Source organism: Piliocolobus tephrosceles, chromosome 2 (genome assembly GCF_002776525.5).
Source record: "Piliocolobus tephrosceles isolate RC106 chromosome 2, ASM277652v3, whole genome shotgun sequence".
Classification (NCBI taxonomy): domain Eukaryota; kingdom Metazoa; phylum Chordata; class Mammalia; order Primates; family Cercopithecidae; genus Piliocolobus; species Piliocolobus tephrosceles.
In genome coordinates, this window is record NC_045435.1 from 8042323 (window position 1) to 8062031 (window position 19709).

The following is a 19709-nucleotide window of genomic DNA, read 5'->3' on the forward strand; positions in this document are numbered from 1 at the left end:
CTAGAACTAGATGTACCATATGACCCAGCCATCCCACTACTGGGTATATACCCAAAGGATTATAAATTATGCTACTACAAAGACACATGCACACGTATGTTTATTGCGGCACTATTCACAATAGCAAAGACTTGGAATCAACCCAAATGTCCATCAGTGACAGACTGGATTAAGAAAATGTGGCACATATACACCATGGAATACTATGCAGCCATAAAAAAGGATGAGTTTGCGTCCTTTGTAGGGACATGGATGCAGCTGGAAACCATCATTCTTAGCAAACTATCACAAGAAGAGAAAACCAAACACCGCATGTTCTCACTCATAGGTGGGAACTGAACAATGAGCTCACTTGGACTCGGGAAGGGGAACATCACACACTGGGGCCTATCATGGGGAGGGGGGAGGGGGGAGGGATTGCATTGGGGAGTTATACCTGATATAAATGATGAATTGATGGGTGCTGACGAGTTGATGGGTGCAGCACACCAACATGGCACATGTATACATATGTAACCTGCACGTTATGCACATGTACCCTAGAACTTAAAGTATAATAAAAAAAATAAAATAAAAATAATAAAAAATAATAATAAAAAAACAAACAAACAAAAATAAAGTAATTCTCTGTTTTTCTCATGTAAAAAAAAAAAAAAGAATAAATTTATTCCTCAGAATGAGGCACTAAAATAGTGTATTAACATTTTTAAAGATGGTACAATTTGCAAACTACTCAGAAAGATTTACTTTATGAATAGCATAGTTCAGTTTTAAGTACACTGGAGGAAGTGGGTAGAAAAGCAATGCCTTTCATTCTCCCCTTCCAGCTGCAATTACACCAGCAAATAGGATGATAATTCAGTCATGCTAATCCAGTCCAAAAATATTTCCATTTCTTTTAAGAGTGAGACCTTGAGGTCCACTTGAATTCTTGTACTGCCTCTTCTTCCCAGTGCCTTTTTAAATTTTGCAAATTTTTGCAATTAGGTAATGGAAGCACAATTCCCGTTCAGAAAAGTACTCTACAAGGAGCCAAATTCAGACATTATAAAGTAAACATAACAACTCTACCTTAAGAAATGATTCCATCATTAAAATAAATACTGACAATTCACAAATAGCAATGGGAAATGGGTTATTGAGATCTGAATATTGTCCATTTCAGTAGGAAAAATATATACAACTGGGTTGAAGTAAGTGATAAACTCTTACTAAAGATTAACAATTCCTCATTCAATATGCCTTATGTATACTGTTCTATCTTTTTACAGCTTTCTGGATCAAATGTCAATAAATGATACCAGTACCTCAACCTTCCTACTTTAAGAAGGCAAGCAGAGAGATACATTTGAGTGTGAATCCTGACTCTAACCTGGTAGCTAGACAGATAGCCTTGGGAAATTTGTCCCACTTAAAATAGAAATAATGACCCTTGCCTTCCAAGATTGTTTTTAAGGATATAGAGAATATATGTAAAATGTCTAGTACAGTACTAGGCACCCAGGAGGAGCTCATTACACAGTGATTAAACTTGAGAAGAGAGCCCTTCTTGTAAATTCGTGCTCTAAATTTGGTTTGGTGGCATGCTGGACTTCCATCACCTGCTACATGACAGGCCTGAACAAGTGCAGAACATCATGGGATTTCAGACCCGATAGCACCAAAGTAGTGTCCAAGAACTTGAACATGTTTGACTGCTCTGAACAGTGTACATAGTCAATTCACTTAAAAAAAAAAAAACCCAAAAAACAAAAACTTCATTTCAGTTTTTGATACCTAAACCTAATTTCATGAAATGTTGACTTTTTCTTTTTTTTAAGCTTATTGTTTTGGTCTTATAGAGACAAAGTCCAGTCACAGCACTTCTGTTGGGCTGAAAGCATGCACTTAGGTAAACACAGAATGTTTGCAATATGACAATATTGGGTTAAATATTTGGGCTATTCTTTTAATGTGAGCTTTTTTGTGGCACAGTCAGGGTAACTGGAAAGAGTCATTTGATTGAGAGGATTCCTGAGGGTTCATTTAGAATTATTGAGTCACTGAAGTTCAGGCTGGAAGAAATCTTGTGGTCCTATCCACCTGCTTCCCAGAACGACAACCCACTCCTTTGAAAAAAACCTAAAATGTATCCTGTCCCTCAAGAGCTGCCAAAAAGAGAGTTCTGAAGTTTTAAACAATCATGAGGGATGCTTACATATTGTGCCTAATTATAGGTCTTCCCACATCTAAATGAAGCAAAAACTTACTTCCATTTTCAATGAAAAGTCTTATTTTCAATGAAATAAGTCTTAGTTTGTGAAATAAGTTCCAGTTTTATTTTATCTCCTGTGATTTTCTTTTTCTTCTTTTCCAGCTGAGAACTTTCATTTATTTATTTTTTTATTCAATCATTCTTTAACAAATATTTCATTGGTAGCTACTATGTGCCAAGCCCTGGCTGAGTAAAATTTTGGTAAATATGGAGAGGAGCAAAGGACAGACTTTGACTTGTAGAATATAGAGTCTTATGGGGGAGAAAGGCATGTAAAAATAATTAAAATATGATAAGTACTATAATAAAGCTATGAAAAAAATCTATAAGAATTCTACAACTCCAAACCACTTAAGGCACTTCTTTTTTAAAAATTTCACATTCATGTTATTTAATTCTGAACATACAAAGGAGAAAGCAAACAATGACCTTCCTGGTGATTTTTCTCTCTGGACTTTCAAAAAGTTCATATAGAAGATAACAATTCTCTCTTCTTCTTTTCTACACTTTACGGTATATTTCACACTTAATGTCAGTGAGTTCTTCCCTCTGCAACCTAAATCCCTTATTCAAAAGGGAAAGTAGGGAGGGAGCTCATGCTCACTGAGTGCTAAACACTGTCACCCAGGCTGCAGTGCAGTGGCACAATCTTGGCTCACTGCAGCCTTGACCACCCAGGGCTCAAGTCATTCTGCCACCTCAGTCTCCCGAGTAGCTGGGATTACAGGCATGCACCACCAGGCCCGGCTAATTCTTTTTGTTTTTTGGTAGAGACAAGGTTTCACCATATTGCCCAAGGTGGTCTTAAACTCCTACCCTCAAGTGATCCTCCTGCCTTGGCCTCCGAAAGTGCTGGGATTACAGGCATGACCCCACCGAACCTGGCTGGCACTTCTAATTATTTCACAGTTGGTGAAGATGGAGATCTTCGGATTTGTATAAAAGGCCTTCCTACATTTGAAAGTTAAATTCAATAGTTTCCCTTTCTTATTCCAAAGAAAACTGGAACTAATTATGTGAGACTCAATCCATCTCAGAGAGGCAGCAGAGCCTCATGGTGAAGACAACTGGCTCTGGAGTCCAACACCCCGGTTGCATATCACACTTTGCTGCTTGCTAGTCATGTGATGACTCTTAGTCTTCTCATCTCCAAAATGAGAATAGTGATAACACTTTTTTCACAGGGCTGTTGTGAAATGAAAGGTGATAACAAATGTAATATACTTAGCACAAGACTTAATATAGAAGCCCTTCATACACATGAGCTAATATTAGCCTTGTATCTGTCCTTAGTCTTAAGATATCTCCGAGAAGTGGTGAAAATCTCCCTTAGTGACTTGTTTCAGGGACCCAACCAGGACATTATTTGGGTCTAACCCAAAGCACCACCTGCTTTGGTAATTGAAGACAGTCTTCCTGGGTTTCAGTCTTTGAGGAAATAGAGAGCAGCTGGTCTTTCATATTCTTATGACTTTTATTAAGCCACACTTCATAGTTTTTGTTTCTAGACTAAATATACTCCCCACTCAAACTCTTTCTATCTCCTTTAAACTTTCTTCATAAATCTTTTTTTTTAAAATCCCTCCCTCCAAAATCTTTCAGACTTTTTTGGACCCTATGGAACAAGGCCACTGGTGTGAAAATTTTACAGATGGAAAATACAAGAGCTTTTTCTTAGAAAATAAGTAGGGTCCATACTTGCTGACCTAGAATTACTGGAAAATCTCAACCGAGATGGTTGAAGTAACAGTTGCTAATGAAGTAACTCAGGAATGGAAGTTTTTGTGTATATTAAAAATACACCCCAATCCATATTTATGTATCTTTCAGCTGCAGTAATTAATCTTGTTAATGTGTTTTTCTTACTCTCCCAAATAGAGATTCTGACTTGGTCACTGCCATGCCAGAAACAGATTGAACCTTTTCTACAAATATAAACCAATTTGCAAAAAGAGTAGAAGAGTTCTGATAATGCCTGTGGAGATAATTTATCTCATCTCTTTCGCTTGACAGATGAGGCAAGCAAACTTAGAGAGGTTAAATGACTTGTTCAAGGTCATACACCAAGTTAGTGAAAGAGTGAAGTATTTTGACTTCCATTGCAAGACTCTTTATTTGATATTAAGAACTGTCTCTCCTGTTGATGATCTCAATAGGCCACTATTGATGAATGAAATGCAATTGTCTAACAATGACTGGAAACTCTATTATAGAAGGACAGAGGGAGACTTTCCACAACTTATTGAATAGATATATTTTTTCCATTTTCTGGGGATTGTAGAGAGCAAACAGTAATAAGACCCTATAAAGAGAACATAGGTGTGAAGGGTTTTGCTTCCTTGTTCTCTGTTCTTTTATTTGCTACTATACAAATGCCACTTCTCATGTGTCCAGCTTCCATTTGGATTGAACGCAAAAAGAGAAGTCAGTAGTAATATTATTTCATATTCTTAAACTGATCTTCCTAGGCTTTGACAATTACCTAATGAGTATTTTCAAGCACATCTTGGACTTGGAAGATTGCAACCTTGGCTCAGAAAGAAACAATCTTATTCTTCAGGCTATTTTTCTCAAGCTCCGAAAGCTTTAGTGAAATAATGCACATATGGTGCTCATCTCAGATGACTGCTAGAAGTTGCCGAGTTGTTTATCCATAAGAGATAGCTATGTGGATAGAGTGAGTATATGTGTCAATATTTATATGGATAATGATCTGTGCTTTTCATCCCTCAATATATAAGACAATTTAATTTCTAGTGGGAGAAAGAAAAATCTGAACATATTTTTAAGTATAAGATAATAAAATGAGTTGGTTTTTGAATAAATTGTCTTATATTCCCAATGTGAAAAATACTAATACATTTTTGCTATTTTACTACTATCTTTCCCAATGACTTCACCTCAGCAACATTAGTAACTATTTTTGTAACTATTAGTAACACCTCAACAACAATAGTAACTATTTTTGTGGAGAATAAACCATTCTGTCATGGATTTTTTTTATGGCACACATAAGGGAGTCTTGAGAGGCATCATAGTGCAGAAAATGACAACAACAACAACAAATGACAACAACAACAAGCAACCCAGAAAAATGCAGATCTATGCTACCATCTGGGAGAACTTCTAGATGCCCAATGTGCTCACATTTCCTGGCCTCAAACCTTCTCTTCAGCTGAGCACAATGCTGGCAACATATCCTTCTGGTGAATTCACCTCCCCTTCCATATTCACCATTGTCTTTCCTTTCTAAAGGTCTCCCCTGGGCCAAGGAAGAAAATATCCCAGGCGCTTTTATTACATGTTGTATTGTGTCCAAGTCAGCATGGCCAAGCAGTGGTTGAGAAACAAACGAGCAGTTGTTTGAGAATAATCATTGGCCAATGACTCAGTCCCCAACATTTCAGACAAGTTGTTTTGGGAATTGTATGGCCTCAAGCAGGGAAAAGGCAGACTTGCTCACCCACATGTTAAAGGGTCGAAAGCAAGGAAGATGGTAATTTGTTCCCCTGTTTAAATGTGTTCCACCTACTCACAGCCACAAGTGGGAGTGAAGGATGGGCTTTTGACCTAAAGGTGGAGCCATACTGGTCCCCCTCATTTCCTTGTAGGGATGTTGGGGAGACCAGTGAGATCATGTCTATAAAGTGGATTGACTGGAATGTGCTCATGTTGTCCAATGTGAATTATGCTAGTAAGATTTTCTTTAATTTTTCTTTTCTTTTCTCACAGTCACAAACCATTGGCAACCTGTGTTGATTTTCCCATGTCCTTACATTCAAGTCCCTCTGCCAGCACACTCTGGGTAATTCATTTTTGGTTTTGTGTAAATGGCCAAGTCCTAGCTCTTTGTCCTGTGAAGCCTTCCCATAGACAGCTGAAGCTGTTCTGAGTGAGGAACTGTATGGAAAAGTCTGGAGGAGTAAAAAGAGGATTTCAAGTTGGCCCTGAAGTCTAGCAAATTCATCATAAATTCACACATTATTTGAGTACTTTCCACCTTGCCTGACATAGTATTCAGAAGTTCTCTATTAGTTGAAAATTGCTTCCCTAAACACTTTGTATATTTTCACTATAAGATGTTCTGCATTAAGAAGCTATCTGATTTCATGGAAGATTATCCCTTTAACAGACTTTGGACTATCATGTATTAATTTATCCTTATTTTGTACTCTCCCTGTAAATAAAATCAATTTAAAACCAAGGCTTCTGTGGAAAGTTTCCTGAAGCCCATTCCTATTATCTGGTGTTAGGTAATGACTGGTGAATTTTCAAATAGCTGTGATATTTTGCATTTGAGAAATCTAGAAGCTAACAGATGAGAGCAAGAATAAGAAAGATTTGGACATTGATTACTAAATGATTATTAAAAATGAGTTATACTTACTTATTGATTTTGGTTGTATTTTCAAGCACCTGTCACATCAAATTGTAACTCTTAAAACAGTCTTTTCTTGATGTTCATTCTTTAAATTCCTTTGCATACACCTGCTAAAATTGACGTGATTTTATATATATAATTGATGTGTTTATATATAATTATATATATATAGGTTACATATATATAATTTATTTCTCTCTCTCTCTTTCTCTTTCTCTTTCTTTTTGTACAGACAGGGTTTTGCCATGTTGCCCAGGTTGATCTCAAACTCTTGGGCTTAAGAGTTTGAGCCCAAAGCTTGCCTTGGCCTCCCAAAGTGGTGGCATTACAGGTGTGAGCCACTGCACCCAGCCTAAAATTGATGTTTTAATTGCTATTGTAAATGGTATCTTTCAAAAAGTTTCATTTTTCTATTTGTTTATTGCTTATATAGAGAAGTTAATGGATTTTTGAATATTGATCTTATGTCCATGGGCTAGATAAATGCAGTTATTAATTCTAACAATAAATAATGAAAATTATATTTTTCCTTTCCAGTGCCAATTCCTTATGCCTTTTATTTCTCTTTCTTACCTTAATATACATAATAGGACCTCTAGTATAATTTGAATAACAGTGGTGATAATGGGCATTCTTATCTTCTTCCAAAAGTTGTAATTAACTATAATGTTTGCTGCAGAACTTTTGTATTCACTCTGTCATATTTAGGAAGTCTCTTTGGTTTGCTATGCACTTTTTGTCATGAATGTGTATTAAATGTTATCAAACAATTTTTCTGAATCTGTTGAATTTATTTTGTGATTTTCTCTTTTTTATTAATGTGGTAAATTACATTGGTTGATTTTTGAATCATAAACCATTCTTGTAGTCCTGGAAAAAAGCCTACCTGATCATTTTGCAACCATGAATCTGCTATTTTCCTTTCTTGTAATGTTCTTGCCAGGTTTTGGGATCAAGATTATGCTGTGCTAATGAATAAGAGGAAAATATCTGTTATCCCTTTTTTATTATTTGGGAATGTTGTGTGAAATTGGTGTTATTTCATCTTTAAATTCACTGGTGAAACTATCTGGATGTGGAATTTTCTTTATAAGAAGGTTTATAAAAATATATTTAATTTTTAAAAATAATATAAGACTATTCATATTTTCCATTTCTTTCTGTGTAGTTTGCTAATAATTTCACACAAATTATCATATTTATAGGCATAAAGTGTTTTATAATATATTTTAATGATCTTTTAAATGTCAGATGATAGTTTACAATGCTATTAATATTATTCCTGTATGCAATGATAATACTGAATATGATTATTCACTCTTTTAAGTTCACCAAGACATTTCAAATAGATTATCACTTTTACTTATGCCATTGAAGAGATGAAATAATGCTGATATGAATCACACACTCTTTTTTTATCTCTATGACTTCAAATGCTCACACTAATGTGTGAGTATTTATTAAGCCTTAGACGGGGTCAAAATTCTACTTATGTTTGTGTCTAAAGGCTTATGGGTTGGGTGAACTGAGGCACACCACCAATATCTAATTAAAATTTGAAATATTACTTTTCAGTTGTCTTTCATTTTTGAGATGATTTCAAGGGTGAGTAGGTGAATGTGTGAACTCTCTGGATGAAGAGGATGATGTTCAGTGGAGATAGTAAGGGAAGTTAAAAACTAAAAAATATCTGGTGTCAGACATTTTAACTTCAAGCAGTGTAGCTTAGTAATTCTGTCACAAAATTGAGTATCTTTGGCTTCATTAGCAATCTGCTGGATGATTTTTGCAAGTAACCAAATTAACTTATAGCACATTTTTCCAGTAGATGAAGTAGAGTTAATATGGGTTTCCCTTTATTGCATCACTGGCGCTCATAACAAATAACAAAATATTGTATATAGTGCTTTGTGCCTCAGAAAACATCCAGAAAGAAGGTCCTAACTTATAAAATTGTTAGAGGCACTCCTAATCTTCTATAACAATTTTTCTCATGGCCAAAAATAAGGCAGGAAAGATAGCCATTGGAAGAGATCTCTGAGGGAGCTTCAAAATATTAGTTTATTATGGCTCTAGCTTTCTATGTCATACCCACCAAAACAGTCATGCCAACCCAACTGTGAAGCTTCACATGGAGCTATGTGAGAAACTGATGCTAGAACCACACAGTTTCTCAGATTATGGATGAAATGAGAAAATCAGAAATAACCAAACCAGAGGGCTTATCTCTAGTTATTCCTAGACTGCCTTAGTTAGACATAGTGAATTTCAAGTTGGAAGGAACTGCAGAGGTCATTGAATCTCGTTCCCTAGTATCCCCCGAAAGAAAACTGAGCACCCAAAGATTAGATGATATGTTTAGTGGAGAAACTAATGCTATGGGTGTGTCTTGCTTTAAGGAAAACTAGATTTCAAAATTCTAATTGTGAAAAATAGATAAAAAGTATCACTATTACTTTATCATTATTCAATAAATCAATCTCTGTAGCATTCATTAAGTAGCAAATACCCAATACACTTAATAAATGATCCAACTTCAAATATTTGTTTTTCATGCAGAGTTTCAGCAACACAGTTGTTGAGGAAAGCAATGTATGCTGATATTCTTTCTGTGCCTGGCCATTGTGAGCTCAATTACATTCCTGGGTGTTTGCCAGGGACAATTTCTAGCATTTTTTTCCAGGTGGTGAGGTATGTGAGTGTTGTTGCTTTTACTGAACAAAATGTAGAGCCTGAGCTGCATAGCCAGAATAGAGAGTCAAGTCATGATCTGGGGCTGGAAGACTTTTCATGTGTGAGGCAGTGGCAGGATATTGCTTTCCTTCTTGTCAGCCACACCTTCAAGGCTTTTTTTTTTTTTTTTTTTTAAAGGAGACAATACACTTTATCTCAAAGGTATATTAAAAATGGAGCAGAAGTTGGGTGGAGTAGAAATACCGCAGTCCAAAACCTTTACCTCCTAGTTGACAGGGTGGAGTGAGCAAGGCATTCCTTGCCAAGCATGTTTATCTTGGCCCATAGGTCCACCAGGGAGGTATGAAGGCACACTCTGACCACAAAGCTGAAAGGTTCTTATGTTACCTCAACTCCCTCCATTCCGGAGAGATTTCCTATAAATAGTCTCAATGACGGTATTGATTGAAAAAAGGAAGAGTTTTTGAATTCATAATTTTCAAAGCACCCATTCATGAAAAAGCAAGAGATCATAAAAGTTGAGAGCATAGGATTGTTTCTTTCCACATGCCTTGAAAATTTCCCATAATTCATGAAATAATTGGGCTAGGTTATGGAGACGTCTGTGCAAAAAGACCTCATGAAAATTTGAAATATAATATGTAACATGTATTGGGAACTATTCTAAATGCATTATGTGTAATAACTTATTTAGCCCTTTTAATAACCTTATGTGGTAGGCACTATTATTAACATCATCATCATTATTGTTCAGATATGAAAACTGGGGTACACCGAGGTTAAAAAGCTTCCCCATGTCACACAATCAGTAATAAGTGGCTGAATTCAAATCCAGGCAGTCTGACTCCAGAACTGGGAATCGAATCTTAATACCTATGCTCTGCTACCTCTATTAAAATGGCACATAAAATGATATTTTAAAAGAAATCCCCCAAAACTAATAATTATCTTAGAATCAGAGTGAAAGGCAGGAAAATAAAATAATAAAAAACAAGAAAAAGAATTTCCTCCCCAAAATATTGTTCTTCAAAATTTACTTTTATATAAATGTTAAAGACTAATACTGTTTAATGCAGTGAATAACAAAATCATATTATTCACATCAAAGGCAAGAAACTGTTTTAATGTATAAAGAGGTAGAGAATGATTTAGACAAACTCATGAGTGGTAGTCCCATAATGGATTTTGAAAGGAAGCACAATGTCCCTAATATCTGAGTCTGAAAAGTCTTTTGAGTCTTCTTAGCCAGAAAATTCAAGGACTTTTACTCTTGATCAAGGAGGGCAACCAAGCCCCTCTCCCTCACATTTTGCCATCAAAGTAAGTGATACTGAGGTATGTGTTGCCCATTCACTAATCACATGTAGTGATTTTGATAAAATTATGACCTTGTATTAGTTTTACTTACAAAGCATTTCTTAATTGTTAAAAAAAAAAAAAAGTCCACAAAAATGAGAGTCAACATGTCTAAATCGTATGTCTAAAGTTCTTTGTACACTTGTGGTATATATTTGGAAATAGTCTGTCCAATTCATGAAGGGAGCTAGAAAATCTGGTTCAGAGACAGTCCTGGGATACAGCATGGGGATATGGATTGGAAACAGATGATCTTCCCTGGGCCATTTGTGGAGAGACCCTTGCAGAAATTGAAAGTCTAAATCTGAGCTGCTCATGGGATCTTAATCATAACCCAAGCAGTGCACGAACACAAGTCTAAGGTAAAAATTGTCTGGAACTGGTGAAATGTATAGAACTCCACAAAAGAAAATGGAAAACTACTCCAAAAGGATACTCCAAAACTATTCCAAAAGGAATCTCCACATCTTATGGAATAATCAGCATACAGGTGGGAGGCAACTCTCTGAAGATGAGCTCATAGACCAAAATTATAAAGTATTAGCAGAGACTCTCTGCATAAGGAAGTTAGTTAATGCAACAAATGGAAGAATTCTATTAAATTAAATTGTTGATAGCATAATTATCTTTAAAAGACTTAAAATAAGTGTGCTAAGAATGATCAATGATAATAGAATGAATAAAGTTTATGAGAAAACAAAGGCACACTGAAAAAAGCATTTTTTAAAAAAAGAACCAATATAAATTCTAGAAATAAAATATATTTATTAAAAAGAAAATGTGTTATTAAAATTTTTTAAAAGCTTCAAGAGTTGAATTAAAGGACTAGATAAGCTCACTACATAAGGAAAGCACTCAGAATGTAATCCAATGAGATAAAAAGATGGAAAATACAAAAGAGGTTAGAAAAATATGGAAGATAGCTATGAGTAGTTCAAACTGATATGGAAGTACGAAAGTACGAATCAAAGTAATAGTTTTTTTTTTTTTTCCAAGAAAAGAAGAAACGATGTTGCCTACATATAAGAAACTAAGATATTAAAACAGAGAACAGGTTTTCTTTCTTTCTTTTCTCTCTCTCTCTCTCTCCCCCCCTCCCTCCCTTTCTCTCTCTCTCCTCTCTTCTTTTTTTTTCTTTTTTTTTTGACGGAGTCTCGCTCTATCACCCAAACTGGAGTGCAGTGGCCGGATCTCAGCTCACTGCAAGCTCCGCCTCCCGGGTTCCCGCCATTCTCCTGCCTCAGCCACCGGAGTGCAGTGGCCGGATCTCAGCTCACTGCAAGCTCCACCTCCCGGGTTCCCGCCATTCTCCTGCCTCAGCCTCCGGAGTAGCTGGAACTACAGGCGCCGCCACCGCGCCGGCTAATTTTTTGTAGTTTTAGTAGAGACGGGGCTTCACCGTGTTAGCCAGGATGGTCTCCATCTCCTGACCTCATGATCCGTCCGCCTCGGCCTCCCAAAGTGCTGGGATTACAGGCTTGAGCCACCGCGCCCGGCCAGGTATTGTACCTCTCTTTTCGATAGCTTTTCTGAAAACAAAGACGTTAATTAATTCTTACTGCTCTGAGCTGTGGAAACTTCCTATGGATGAGTTTTGTGTTTGCCTCTATGGAGCCCTTCAGGTTTCACCAGTTCTAGATTTCTTGTGTCTGTTCTCTGTTAAAAGCTCTCAGGCTCTCAAGTGGTTAACTCAACATAATTCAATTAGTGTGTTCTATAGAAGACAATAAAATTGAATAAAGTTTCCAAACACTTGCTTTTTTCTCTTGTAGCAGGTTGGGTATATTCTAGATAATTGAATACTTGCTTCTCTCAAAATTTGATGTCTAGTTTGAGTTACTCTATAATGAACATGGGGGTGCAAATATCTTGACATACTGATCTCATTCTCGTTGGATATATACACCCAGTGGTAGATTACTAGCTCATATGGTAGGTCTATTTTAATTATGTGAAGAACCTTCCTACTGTTTCCCATAATGGCTGTACCAATTTACATTCCCACCGACAATGTACAGTGGTTCCCTTTTCTCCACATCCTTTGCAACACTTGTTATGTGGAGTATAAAATAGTCAAACTCATACAAACAGAGGAAAATAGTGGTTTATGGGGTAGGCAGTGGGGGACTGGGAAGATGTTGGTGAAAAGACACACCATTTCAGTTAGGAGAAATAAGTACAAGGGATCTACTGTACATCATAATGACTACATTTAACGTATTGTATACTTGAAGATTACTGAGAGTAGATTTTAAGTGTTCTCCACAAAGAATATGAGGTAATGCATATGTTAAGTAGCTTGATTTGGTTATTCCACAATGTATGTTAATATCAAAACATCATGTTGGAAACCACAAATATATATAACTTTTTGTCAGTTAAAAAAAACTGATGTACATATCAAGAGCTTTAAGTTTTCTACCTTAGACCATCCTCTCATCAAAGACATTAAAAAATGCTTTTGAGCCTTACCACATCTGAAGAATGATCTTCTCTACAATCCTCTCAATGTTTTGAAATCACATAATCTTAATTATTACTTGTATTTTTCATATTTGTTTTAATAATTTTATTCCTATTCCTTTGAGATCATCTTCCTTCCCATTAGTTCATGCTCCATATTCTTTAAAAAAATTTTTTCCTTGAGGATTTTGATGCTGTTGTAGATTTATAGAGAATTTGCAGAAAGGAATTATACCTTCAAATGCCACCCCCCCACACACACACACGCACGCACAAACACACACACACACACACACACACACACACACACCCCAGATGAGCCTGAATGTGCTACAAATGGGGAAGGAAAGAAGGCAAACAATCCACTATCTCAAAAGGCAGTGAATGGGGGTACCTTAAATCGGCCACAGGTATATATGTGGAATCTAAAAAAGTTGAACTCATACCAGTAGAGACTAGAATAATAGTTAGCAGGGGCTGAGGGTATGGGGAGGGAGGAAATGAGTGCTTGTTGATCAAAGGGCACAAAACATCAGACAGGAGGAAGAGGTTTTGAGATTAACTGTACAGCAGGTTGACTATTTTCAATAACAATGTGTTGTATAGTTCAAAATAACTAAGAGAGCAAAGTTCACATATCTCACCACAAAAAATGACAACTAAATGAAGTGATGGGTATATTAATTACTTTGATTTAATCATTCCACGTTGTATACATATATCAAAAAATCACATTGTACCCCATAAATGTTTACAATTATGACTTATCAATCAAAACTAATATTAATAAGAAGAAAAAGAGTATCTTTACAGACTCAAAGACTCACCAGCTTTCTCTCCAAAAAACTGGTTCCAAGTGTGTTTACTCATAAACCTAGCAAAGGATGACTAAATTTGACTATTATTAGGTCTGACTTCACACGAATGAAAGAATCGTGAATGTATAGTTCTATTCAATGTATTTCATGCAAACATACTTGAGATGAAAAAAGAGATATATGGCCGTTACTACTCAAATTCATTTTTGGCTAAAAAACTTCCCATAATGGTTCTTACTTAAAAATATTTTTCTTTTTAGTGATTACTGCTCATGTCAGTTTGATGTTACCTTGTTTTTACCTCATTGCAAAATAAACTCTTTAGCTAAATACAAGAATATGTATATATTTCACACCAAGGCAAAAATGTGGAAGTAGATGTGAATCTATGAATATATAAACCATCTCTTCCTTGGGTCCTGGAGGTGATGTATTACATGTTTTTGAGTCAGAAATTGTACAGAATTTTGGAGCTCAGGAAGGCTCTGGAAAACATTTTTTCCACTGGAATGAAGTGAGAGAACTAGTTGTAAAAATTTCATCATTACTCTATGTGTCTATAAAGCACTTTCTCACCTCTGAGCCCACCCCTCAAAGAGCAGGGATCACACCATGGCAATTAGATATTAGAACTGAAATATAAACTTTGTTTCTTTTCCATCAGGTTCTGGTTGTAACACAGCTTCCCTCTGTCTATCTCCTTAGCAGTTGTAACTTTATCTCTCCTATCTTTCTTAAAGAGATAGAGGTTGACTTAAATGGTTATTATGTGGGATATGGAAGTGGAATTCCATTTCTAGTACTACAAAGGCATTTCATTCATTCATTCATTTATTCATCATTTATGGAAGATATATCATTTGCCAGACCTATTAGCTCTGAGCCTTGGTTTCTCCCTTTATAGTCTTCAACTCTAAAATTTGCTGATTCTAAGCAAACATAATTCTTCTCAATTATCTCAGTTAATGGATATTATGCCATTCCAATTTAACTGCAGACATTAACAATGCTCTGCTTTTTAATGACTCCGTGCATTTACAGACCCTGCTCCTGTCTGGAATGACCTTCCTTTTTTCACTGATCTGATTGATGAGTTTTCATTTTTAAAATTGAACTCAAATGACAACCTCCTCAGTCTGGTTTAGAGCATATCTCCTGTCTTTCTACTGTTCCTGTGCTTTTATCTTTCACAGCATTTATCATGTTTTACTATAAAATTATGTGGCAGATAAATTCTAACATATCCCCCAACTGTCTCTTTGTCCCTATCTCTATATATATATATATACTGTTGTTGTTTTTGTTTTGTTTTGAGACAGGGTCTTACTCTGTTGCTCAGACTGGAGTGTAGTGTCATGGTCTTAGCTCACTGCAGCCTTGACCTCTTGAGCTCAAGCAATCCTCCCACCTCAGCCTCCTGAGTAGCTGGGACCACAGGTGTAGTCCACCACACTTGCTAATTTTTAAATTTTTGGTCGGTATTCAGTCTCATTTATTGCCCAGGCTCATCTCAAACTCCTGACCTCAAGTAATCCTCCTACTTCAGCCTACCAAAATGCTGGGATTTCAGTTATGAGCCACCAGGCTCCGTCTTGTTAGAAGATTCTCTCTGTTGCCATTTTGACTTGCATGCTTTGATGAAGAAAGCAGCCATACTGGGGAGGCCCATGTGTCAAGCAATTGAGGGTGGCCTTCAGACAACAACCAGCAAGAAACTGAGGACCTCAGTCCCATGGACCACAAAGAACTGAATCTTACCAACAACCATATGGGCTTGAAGGTGAATCTTTCTCCAGTTGAACTTTCAGATGATACCTCAGCTTCAGTAACACCTTGGATTGCAGCCTTGTGAGGCACCCTGAAGCAGAGGATCCAGTTAAGCTATGCCCAACTTCTGACCTACTAAAGCTATGATAAAATAAAGGTGCATTGTTTTATGCTGTTAAGTTTGTAAGTAATGTGTTATGCAGTAATTTGCTTGTCAATTTGTTTATTTTACTCTCCCTTAGGTTCTAACTTCTTTAGACCTGCCACCCTGTCTTATTCATCATCAACAGAAACTAATACTGTGCCTGGCATATTACTATACAGCTGCTTATTAAATGTTTTCTGAACAGTATGGTAGTAAAGTAAGTTCACTGGATTTGCAGAAAGGAAATCATCTGCCACCAACTTCATAAACTTCTTTTCATTCAAGTTCTGAGCCTCAGATTTTTTATGTGAAAAATTAGAGTTAGACTTAATTAGAGCTCACCTCAGCTCTAGTAGTTTCCATATGTCAGTTTTTCTCCTTAAAAGTAAATATTAATGATATATGTGAAATGGTATTATGTTTTGTAGATGACTTGATCTTTGATATGTTTCTATGTTCTTTCTAAGTCTGGTATATTTTTAAGTCTGATGTGTAAAAAGTAGTTATGGAAAGAATAGTTTATTTTTGACTTGTAAAAATGATGACTTTACTTAAAAGAAATCCCCAGAGGATTAAATAATGAAAACACAAAAGTTGGAATAAACTTATGAAAAATTGAAATCATTTTTAAAAAGGGCATTTGATGACATGTAGCATGACATTTAACAGCTTTCCTAATTAAATGGACTGAAAACCTGATAACACAGTTTTAGTCAGGAATTTCTCTTTCCACACTGACAGGAAACATTTGTTTTGTTTTAGCCAGACAGTTTTTAAAAATGCTATTTATAATAGCATTGCCAAAGTTTTAAAAAAAAAATCTCATTTCTACTTTTTAAAAATTTGCTGTGTTATCGTTTCAAATATTTCTTCCCTTTTACTGAATGCTTAGCTGATAGGAAAATCATTATTAACTCAAATACTGATGGACATTTTTCACATTCTGGTCCAGCACATATGGAGAAAACAGTTCTTATTAAGATTATTAGATACTTTTTAATGAAATCAGTGTATCTATCAGTTGGAGGTAATTTCTTATGCATTATTTCTCCAAGGAGATAAAAACCTAGGCAGAGATGATACTGAATATTTGTTATTTAAAAGAAGAGTAGATGAGGAAGTGCACTTGTTTTTCTTTTATGTAAGACTTGAGCTACCCATCTGCCCATTTATGGACATTTTATTTCTTGTATTTTTAATCTGTGAAAACAGACAACCACTGAAACACTAATTACAAGAAGGAATTAACATTCTTCGTGCTGTCTCAACACAATACTTCTGTATATTCCCTTAAGCGCATCCTGTCCTATTATGTCCTGTCTTAGGAAAGGAATAGGAAAAAATGATCAAATTCACTCTAAAGTACTGACAATACATCAGAATAGAAGACAGCCACATCAGACAGAGAAAAATTCTTCCTCCTAATAGTAAGCTACAGATAATCTTCTAAGGAAAACTGTACAATTTGTATCTGAGGGAATCTCTAACATACCCAACAACAACAAAAAACCCACTTGTTTAGGTAGAGTATTTTTGAGTCTCCTAAGGCCAAAGAAAAATCTTCCTGGTATTTCTTTTATCTCCATCACTCACAACACAAAAGTGCTGTGGGCTGGGCGCGGTGGCTCAAGCCTGTAATCCCAGCACTTTGGGAGGCCGAGATGGGCGGATCACGAGGTCAGGAGATCGAGACCATCCTAGCTAAAACAGTGAAACCCCGTCTCTACTAAAAAATACAAAAAACTAGCCGGGTGAGGTGGTGGGTGCCTGTAGTCCCAGCTACTCGGGAGGCTGAGGCAGGAGAATGGCGTAAACCCGGGAAGCAGAGCTTGCAGTGAGCTGAGATCCCGCCACTGCACTCCAGCCCGGGTGACAGAGCAAGACTCCGTCTCAAAAAAAAAAAAAAAAAAAAAAAAAAAAAGTGCTGTGAAGATTAAGGTATACTATTTTATATTATGTATGGAACTAGCAATCAAAAATGCTTAATGATGCCTCTTACAAGAAAATAAAATAGTTCCATGGCTCAAAACAAGGAACCCAAAGGAATAGTTTAGGAAGCTCAGAGCTCATCTGATAGGAAATTGTAGGAGTTAAGAACTAGGGTTTGGAACTAAATAAATGAGGGTTTGGATTCAGGTTCTGTCATTGACTAGCCAAACCACATGCCGTGCAAGTTACTTAACCTTCCTGAATCTGCTTCTTTATGTACAAAATGCAGATTATGATTCTTTTCATGTATATATATATATATATATATATATATATATATATATATATATATAATGAATACAAAATAAAATAATAACATATAATGAATGCTCTCCACAGAACATGCTACAGAATAAATAATAAATGGATAATAAATTATCCTGGTTCTGCATTGATAGAAAAGTAAAATAAAGACTAGAGTTTAAGGCTTGCCAAATGTCATGTATTTAGTTTGAGAACTTGTGGTGGAGCAAAGAGAATGTCTTCCATAAACTTGAAAGTTCATTACACAAATATTTTTCTACTTAGTTCCTATAGCATTTCTTTGAGAAAAGTAGATATTACCCCTTAATACTGAGGGAACAAAGGAAGGACAGAGAGGGAAGTGGGTTGTATAAGCATATGAGACAAATTTCAACAGAAAGTGGAAACCAACAAAATTAGATTAATCCACTCTCCACCACCTTAACTTTCCACATTAGTCTAAATTTTTGTTCCCTGAATGTACATTATAGATACATGTGTCTAATGTGTTTGAGGAGGATCCAAAAATGTTGGTGAAACTGTGAATGTGAAAGCAAAACCATATCAACTATCCCACTTTATCTGAGTGTGGCAGAAAGACAAATCAGTGACAAAGCCCATGATATGAATCAAATCTCAGGAAGGAGGATTATGCAACATATGTTCTGCTTCGGTATTCTGATGGCATTTGAAGCCAGGAGCTAATGAGACATTTTGAAGCTCAAGGAGTTCAAGGAACTTGCAGCAAGCAGAGATGAAACACTGTCTCATTATCAAACAGTTTCGTTTTTAATTTCCTTCTAAGTATGGATTTAATTTTTAAAATATTGCCCCTGTTATTTCCTCACATGGGGGATTTTTTGATGATTAGAGCAGCTGGGAAGCCATCCAGCCAAGAACCTTGTGAAGGTTCAGAGTGGGGTTTAGATATTCATGCAGTGGTCTGAAGTCTCCAAGATTTCATCAGGATTCAGGACATGACACCTACAAGTTTCTTCCAGAAGATTTCAGATGGAAGCCTGGAATTTCTGATCAACATCTCAGGTACCTACTGCTCTATCAAGAATTCATTCAGGCTGGGCGCAGTGGCTCACCCCTGTAATCCCAGCACTTTGGGAGGCCGAGGCAGGCAGATCACTTGAGGTCAGGAGTTCGAGACCAGCCTGGCCAATATGGAGAAAACCCATCTCTATTTAAAAAAAAAAAAAAAAAAAAAAATTAGCTAAGCGTGGCAGCAGGTGCCTGTAATCCCAGCTACTTGGGAGGCTGAGGCAGGAGAATTGCTTGAACCTGGGAGGTGGAGGTTGCAGTGAGCCGAGATTGTGCCATTGCACTCCAACCTGGGCAAAAAGAGCAAAACTCTGTCTCAAAAAAAAAAAAAAAAAAAAAAGAATTAATTCAACAAGTATTTATTAACTGTCTCCCTCACTGCTTCCAAAACAAGGCACTCTGCTAACCCCTGAGAGAGGGGTGAATCTACAAGGCAATATTTTATGTGGCATAAGTAACTGGATGCTGATGGGACGTTTCCTGTTGCACTGAAATTGGTGTGTATGGTCCTAGTTGAAAACAGAAAGGTGGTCAAGTCTAGAAACATTC

At 36.3% G+C, this 19709-nt stretch overlaps 1 protein-coding gene across 2 annotated transcripts in view; it reads right to left on the reverse strand.

Moving 5' to 3' along the window:
• COL8A1 (collagen type VIII alpha 1 chain) overlaps positions 1-19709 on the reverse strand; it is a 161801-nt gene that overhangs the window by 114424 nt on the left and 27668 nt on the right. Inside the window, exon 2 of one of the 2 annotated variants that reach the window (XM_023211988.2) lies at positions 8204-8265. The exons of the other annotated variant lie outside the window; for it this stretch is intronic. The gene's annotated coding sequence lies outside the window, so the exon portion shown is untranslated. The remainder of the gene's footprint in view (positions 1-8203; positions 8266-19709) is intronic. 2 annotated transcript variants of the gene reach the window in all.